Source organism: Rhineura floridana, chromosome 1, assembly GCF_030035675.1.
Source record: "Rhineura floridana isolate rRhiFlo1 chromosome 1, rRhiFlo1.hap2, whole genome shotgun sequence".
NCBI classification, from domain to species: domain Eukaryota; kingdom Metazoa; phylum Chordata; class Lepidosauria; order Squamata; family Rhineuridae; genus Rhineura; species Rhineura floridana.
In genome coordinates this window covers 148,279,431-148,287,647 of record NC_084480.1, presented here as the reverse complement: position 1 = coordinate 148,287,647, position 8,217 = coordinate 148,279,431, and positions in this window count along the sequence as shown.

Genomic DNA, 8,217 nt, shown 5'->3' with positions numbered 1-8,217 from the left:
TGAAATGTGTTGGGTACAGGCATCTTGATTCAGCCTTTGAGCACAGGTCAGTGTTGTTTTCATCTTACAAACTGCAGGATGGAGAAGCTGCGATACTGTGTTTTGCATGACCCCTCCCATATTGAGATCATGGCTGAAATTTGGACTTCTGTTCCATAGATGACATGCTTAATCACTATTCTATATTAACTTGCACTCTTAAAAAACAAACATTTTCCTTGATGTAGATAATTCTGATTTCAGTTTTCACAGGAATTAGAACATTTTGGGTAACATGTTTTGCGGAAGAAAGGGAGAATAGCACAGGGATATGATAGGTCCTAGTACTGCTGATCATTCTCAATCCTCAATGGACTTTTAGAAATTTAAGCCCTAGGCTTTTAAAAATGTATTTCAATGCAAAACTCAGGCTTCCTGTGAGTATGCTCATACCACACTTTTGGGTGTGTGTGTGTGCATGCATGCTGTTTTGGTTCCATCCTGTCAGTACTCACCATCTGAGTTTGCTACTAGAGGGAGTGATTAGTGATACACCTTTACGAAAAGAAGTTTAGGAAACCAAACACTGAGCCTTTGTTAAATGCAGGAAATCGTTTTTTTAAATCTTGCTCTTTGCCTGCTTTTTGCTCAGTCCTCCTGCAAAGAAATGCATTGAACCATGTACACTTCACTGTTACTTTATGGCCACCCACAGTTGTAATACTGCTGAGTGCCACCACTTGCCATCCCAATGTGCTGACATGCAAGGTCAAGGAGGAGTGAGTCCCAGCAGTGAACCCCAGTAGCTGTCCATACTTTGGCAAACCACTTAGAAATGAAGTGAGATATGAGTAAAACACACTGAATGAAATACAGTAATAAATATCCAGTCAAAATCTGATTTTAATCTTACACCAGGTTTCCCCAATGTGTACCCTCCAGATTTATGGACTACAACTTCCATAATCCTTGTTGTGTGTTTGAATGAGATAGTGTGGATGTGTTTGTATGTATTTATGTGTATTTTTATTTTTATTTGCTGTTGTGTGAATATATTGCTTGTGCTTAAGTGTTTTAAAAATGTGCCTGGGAGAGCATACTTTGCACTTAACGGGGGGGCTTTCGGGGGCCCCAATTAGCGTAGTGACGGGTAATGGGAGGTATGGCGTTAGGAGGAGAACGTGCCAGGTAAGGGGAACTCGCCCCAGACAAGTTGTGTCTGTGCCTTGTTCCGGTTCTCCTCTTGGCCACAGAACTGCTGGTTGCTCTATCAGCCTGCCCTTAGATCTCCAGGTGCTGCTTTTGAATGCCAGGTCGGTACATAATAAAAATTCTCTTGTCCACGATTTAATTGTGGATGAGAGTGCCGACCTGGCATGTATAACCGAGACCTGGGTGGGTGAGCATTGAGGAGTTGCCCTCTCTCAGCTTTGCCCACCTGGATATTCGGTGCAGCACTATGGTAGATCTGAGGGCCGGGGAGGCAGGGTCGCTGTGGTCTATAGGAGTACTTTCTCACTCACCAGGCATCCTGTCCAAACGGCGACTGGTCTAGAGTGCCTCCACCTTGTGCTGGGCCAAGGAGACAGACTGGGAATCCTGTTGGTGTACCGTCCACCTTGCTGCCCAACAGCTTCCCTAGCTGAGCTGACAGAGATGGTCTCGGAGGTGTTGTTGAGGTCCCCCAAACTTGTGGTGTTGGGGGATTTCAACGTTCATGCCGAGGCTATCTTATCTGGGGCAGCTCAGGACTTCATGGCCTCCATGACAACCATGGGGCTGTCTCAATTTGTTACTGGCCCAACGCATGTGTCGGGTCACACTCTTGATTTGATTTTCGCCACTGGTCATGGAGATGGTGATCTGGAGGTGGGGTGTTTTTTATCTACCCCATTGTCATGGACAGATAATCGCCTGCTGAGTTTTAGACTTACGACGACTCTTTCCCTCTGCAAGGGTGGAGGACCTATTAAGTTGGTCCGCTCCCGGAGACTCATGGATCCTATTGGTTTTCAGAGTGCTCTGGGAGTTTTTCTGGCTGATAGTACTGGCGCTCCTGTCGAGGCCTTGGTCGAACTGTGGAATACGGAGATGACCCGGGCTATTGACATGATCGCTCCTGCGCGCCCTCTTCGTTGCAGAGCTCATACAGCTCCGTGGTATACCCCGGAGCTGAGAGCGATGAAGCAAGAGAGAAGGAGGCTGGAGTGCAGATGGAGACGAACTCCTGACGGATGCAATTATGCTTTGGTAAGTGCCTCTACTAAGTCGTACATAAAAGCGGTAAGGGCGGCGAAGAAGTCTTACTTCGCTGCTTCTATAAGGACATCTCTTTGCCGCCCAGCAGAGCTTTTTAGGGTTGTAAGAGGACTTTTACATTCAGGTCCTCAAGATACCATTGAAACATCTGAAGCTCGCTGTAACGACATTGCAGGGCACTTCCATAATAAAATTGCATGCATCCGTAGGGACCTAGACTCTGATGTTATGACAGTTGAATCCACTGAAGTGTCCAGAGCACGGTCTTGTCCTTCGTTATTGGATGAGTTTCAGTTGGTGCAGCTTGAGGAAGTGGACAAGGTGCTTGGAATGGTGCGGGCGACCACGTCTGTGCTAGATCCTTGTCCATCGTGGCTAGTGAAGGCTAGTAGGACTGGTACCACTGGCTGGGCTAAGGAAGTGATAAATGCCTCCTTGAGTGAGGGAGTAGTCCCTAGTAGCCTCAAGGGGGCAGTAGTAAGACCTCTTTTAAAGAAACCTTCCTTAGACCCAGATGACCTGAACAACTATAGACCGGTGGCGAATGTCCCCTTTTTGGGCAAGGTTCTGGAGCGGGTGGTTGCCGGTCAGCTCCAGGCGCTCTTGGATGAGACCAATTATCTGGATCCGTTTCAATCCGGTTTTAGGCCTGGTTTTGGCACTGAAACAGCCTTGGTCGCCCTGTACGATGACCTTTGTCGGGAGAGGGACAGAGGGAGTGTGACTCTGTTGATTCTCCTTGATCTCTCAGCGGCGTTTGATACCATCGACCATGGTATCCTTCTGGGGAGACTCGCGGAGTTGGGAGTTGGAGGCACTGCTTGGCAGTGGTTCCGCTCCTACTTGGCGGATCGTCACCAGAAGGTAGTACTTGGGGAACATTGCTCGACACCTTGGACTCTCCATTGTGGAGTCCCTCAGGGGTTGGTTTTGTCCCCCATGCTTTTTAACATCTATATGCAGCCTCTGGGTGCCGTCATCAGGAGTTTTGGAGTGCGTTGCCACCAGTACGCTGATGACACGCAGCTCTATTTCTCCTTTTCATCCTCTACAGGTGAGTCTGTGGATGTGCTGAACCACTGCCTGACCGCGATAATGGACTGGATGAGAGCTAATAAACTGAGACTCAATCCAGACAAGACCGAGACACTGTTGGTGAATGCCTTCCCTGTTCAGAGGGTGGATGTTTACCCTGTTCTAGATGGGGTTACACTCCCCTTGAAGGAACAGGTTCGTAGTCTGGGGGTGCTTTTCGATCCTTCCTTGTCTCTTGAGGCGCAAGTGGCCTTGGTGGCAAGGAATGCGTTCTACCACCTTCGGTTGGTAGCCCAGCTACGCCCCTATCTTGACAGGGATGACCTCGCCTCAGTTGTTCATGCTCTGGTAACTTCTAGGCTGGATTACTGTAATGTGCTCTACATAGGGCTGCCCCTGAAGACAGTTCGGAAACTTCAGCTAGTGCAAAATCCAGCAGCCAGACTGCTGACGAGGACCAGCCGGTCAGCACATATAACACCTGTTCTGGCCCATTTGCACTGGCTACCCATCTGTTTCTGAGCCAGATTCAAGGTGCTGGTCATGACCTATAAAGCCTTACATGGCGTGGGACCACAATATCTTGTGGAACGCCTCTCCCACTATGAACCTACCCGGTCACTTCGCTCAGCAACTAAGGCCCTCCTCCGGGTACCAACACATCAGGAAGCCCGGAGGACAGTTACACGATCTAGGGCCTTTTCTGTAGTGGCCCCTGAATTGTGGAATAGCCTCCCCGAAGAAATACGCCTGGCGCCTATGCTGCTATCTTTTCGGCGCCAGGTTAAGACCTGGCTATGCTCCCAGGCATTTTAATGTGTTTATTTTTATATTTCTGTGGTCTCTGTTTGTGTTTATTATTGTTCGGCTGTTCTTATTATTGATATTTTGTATTTTAATCCTTTTGTACACCACCCAGAGAGCTATTCGCTATGGCCGGTTTAAAAATGAAACAAATAAATAAATAATAAAATCCTCACCATTATGTATGGTGGCAAGGGCTGATGGGAATTGTAGTCCACATTGGGGAAGGCATATTACATTATTAACTTGACTCTTTGGACCCTTCTTACTGTAAAGGCGTGGTGCCCATAGCCTGAGTTGTACTGTGGCTGAGGGCAGACTAATCACTTCAAAAGCAGTGAGAATGGTTTTTCTGGCTCTGTTTTGAAGTAACTCTGTCCTCACCTAGACAGACTTCCCTTCCCCTCTGCTGGCTTCAGACCTTTAAGGACTGCCCACAGCAAATTGTTGGACCAATCACTGTCTCTGCCTGAGCCTGCAGCAAAGTGTTTCTATTGGCCACACCTGGAAGACAAATGGGTTGATCTACCAATCAGTTGTGAAATCTGCCTGAAGCTGTATTAAAAATAAAAACACATGAGATGATCTGACCAAGGTTTTAGAGGGAAAAAAAGGGGTGGAATTTGACTGGTGTCATGTGTCCCTGTTTTCAGAAAAGAGAGGTGGAACCAGCACAACAGTAAGTGTGTCTCTACCCTGAGAGAATTATCAGCAGTGTTCAATATTTTCTTCTTTCTGCTAGATTAACAGATCTCCAAGAATTCCAAGCAAGCAGCTATATAGTGGGAGAATTTGGAGGAACAAGCAATTAATGCTTTATAATGGCATTTAGGTTTAAATAGTTAGGGGCCGTAAGCAGTGTATGCATTAGTTAGAGCTACTGAAAGATAATTCTAGTGCAAGACGACTGCCAAGGAAGAAAGTGCCAGAAGCCACTCACAAGTTCCTCTTCTTTCCATGAAAGAATAAACATATTAAATTTAGGATTATTCCAAGTTTATTACATTTGTCACAATGTGTTAGGAGAGCAGAGCACACTACCCAAAGGGTTCAGTTTTTTTTTAAAAAAAGATGCTCAGCATCTTTTCCCCGTATCTCCATCCACAGATAGTGGAATTCAGCCACTGATATGACTAGAGGCTATTGGTAAGCACTTCTGAAAACTCTGCTTTGAAAGCGTACATTTTTATTGCCTGTTGTTACCATCTGACACTCATCTTTGCAAGAACTCTAGAATATTAATTAAGAAATGGAATCATTGGAGGATAACCACGTTTTTATTCAAGATGTGTAATCTGCAGCAGGATATGAAAGGTGACTGTTCTAGTGTGCATTTTAATGCATTGCATTTTGATTTTTCTGAAGAATGCAGCTTCATTTACGTCAAAGCTCAAAGTCACCTTGTCGCTTGGACAATGATAATCAAGCTGGCGGTTCTCACATAATCTCACACCATGTTTTATCATGAAATGTGAATGAGCTGGAATGAGCCCAAGCAACGTTTCAGGCTTGCACACATTCCTTCCTTTCTTTCTCCCATGCAGCTGGGAGGAGGACTTCATCAGCACTGAGACTGCAGTCCTACCCTCATTTACCAGAGAATTCAGCAGGATTTAGGCATGTGCTGTTAGTTTCACTTTCCCCTAATCTTGGTTTGACCTCATGTTCCCACAGGGATTTTTATTTGTATGACAAATTCTAGTCAGTTCAACAATTCACCTTCCTAACTCAGGTTCTGAGGTTGGCTTGTTTTGAAACTGAATGGAGTTTGTCATTAATTATATGCAATATGAAATTTAGATTAGGGCACAGTGAAATGAAACATTATTTATATTTTATTTAATTATTATTGCATTTATATTCTACCTTTCCTCCAAAGTAAAGTGGAGTACACATTTCTTTCCCTCTCTATTTTATTCTCACAGGAACCCTGTGAGGTAGATTAGGCTGAGAGGCAGTGATTGACCCAAGGTCAACCAGTGAGTTTCATGGCTGACTGAGGAATTTCAACCCTTGTCTCCCAGGTCCTAGTGCAACTCTCTAACCACTTTGCCACACTGTCTCTTAGTGAAACCCAAGAGTTGTATCCAACTGAGGGTAGAAATACCCTTTCTTTTCTGCTGGTTCCAATGTATCTCCACCTCTCTCCTGAAAACAGGGGCATGCAACGCTACTCAAAACCTGTCCTTTTACTGTCAAACCTGGTGGGAGCAGGTTGACTGCATTTAAAAAACAAAATTCACTTCTAAAATATTTTGCAGTTGATCGGCAGATCAACCTGTTCCCCCTCCAGGTGTGGTTAATGGAAATGCTTTGATCTGGCAACTAGTGTATTTACAACCTAAGTTATCCCATTAGTGCAAAGACTTCCACTTGCACAGTGGGACTTCTTCACTCTTTCCTTTCCTTGTGCCCCCCCCACCCCATCAGCTCTGCAGGATTCAGGGAGCTAGTAGGACATTTGGGTCTTTGGCCAATGCTGAATCAGTCCATTCAAGTAAATAGATAAAATTACTATTGAATTCAATGTGGAAGGATTTTGTTCACACTGTGACCTTTTAAAAAGTTTGCTTCTCACCAATGACAGCAAAGGAATGATAGCAGTTGTTTTAGAACAAGCATTTGAGAAGGTGAAAGCAGTCAGTTTGATAGGAAAAAAATGAAAAAAATGAGAGCTCCAGTGGGTCAGAATTAAGCTTTCATTGGAAAATTTAATTTTCAACTGCCTCTTCCTTTTGTGCCATCATGTTATATAATATATTTCAACATATTCATCTGCCTTAGGAGAGCTGCCAGTTTGGAAGCTCCTTGTTGGATAGACCTCCATGAATGCATCGCATAACATTAAAAAAACCCGACCCTCTTAACAACAATGCTTGAATTTTTAGTAGAAATATTAACAGCGCTATCATGCTAAAAAGTTTAGACATCAGTCTTGCACCCAAGATAGCAGGTTCAGTCATTTGTATAAACCAAGTGACAAGAACTAGACTATGAAAAAAATATTATTTTGGCATGACTAATCCATAAAGAGAAGCCTCAGTATTTAGTAAAATGTTACTGGATATTTTAGAGATTTTTAAATTAGCTATCTACAAGCACATGTCTTCAAACAACTATACAAGAGAAATTATTGATAGCAATCTCCTTTTATTTATATCTTACCCTTCCTCCAAGGAGCTCAAGTTGGTATAAATGCTGTTTGACCATTTTATCTTTCTAACAGCCCATGATCTTTGTAGTTAAGAAAGCTTTTGAACCCATGACTCCTCAGTTTAGGTCTAAAGCTCTAGTCTCTCTTGTGTCTCTCTTTTGAACTGTTACCTTTCACTCCAGTGGCTACCATTTTTAGGGTCTTCCACCCCACCAGAACGGACTTCTTTCAGCACGAGTGCATTGGTATTCACACACCTTTTACAGTGGAAATATATGGGCTGGGCTTTAGATGTAAATGTAACCACAGAGCACAAGAACAGTAGCATCTCATGTGGCTAAAGCATGCCCTCACTCATGAATCTAGGGTAGGGATGGGAACCTTTTTCAGCCTAAGGGCCACATTTCTTTCTGGGGTACACTTGTCAGTGGTGGGTGGGACCAGAGACAAAAATGTGGGAAAAGGCAATGCATTTTTGTACAGTAGGCTAGTTTTTGCACATCCTCTCACATCCTCTATATCTTTCCAGGCAAGCCAGACACAAAAACACTCAAGGAGGGTACAAAGCAGGGCTGGTGAGGGATGAGCCCAGGGGAGAGTCTCAAGGGCCAGAAAGAGATCTCTGCAGAGCCGCATTTGGCCCCCAGGCCTGAGGCTCCCCAACTATAAACGGGATGGATGCTCTGGTAGCATTGAAAATTCTAGGGCTGGGCCAAGATTTCTTGGAAAATATTTTTCTAGGGTTTTTTAAATGTTATTTTCCCAGCTCTGTCAGATAATAAGAAAAGCCATACTGGACTGGCCAAAGGCCATTTAGTCTGCATGCTATTTTCACAGTGGTCAATCAGATGTTTTTGGGAATCCCGCAAGTAGGACCAGAGTGCAACGGCACTCTCCCCACTTGTGATTCCATTCAATTCAGCGGCATGCTACCTCCAACAGTGGGGATAGAACATAGCCATAATGGCTAGTTGCCATTGAAAGCC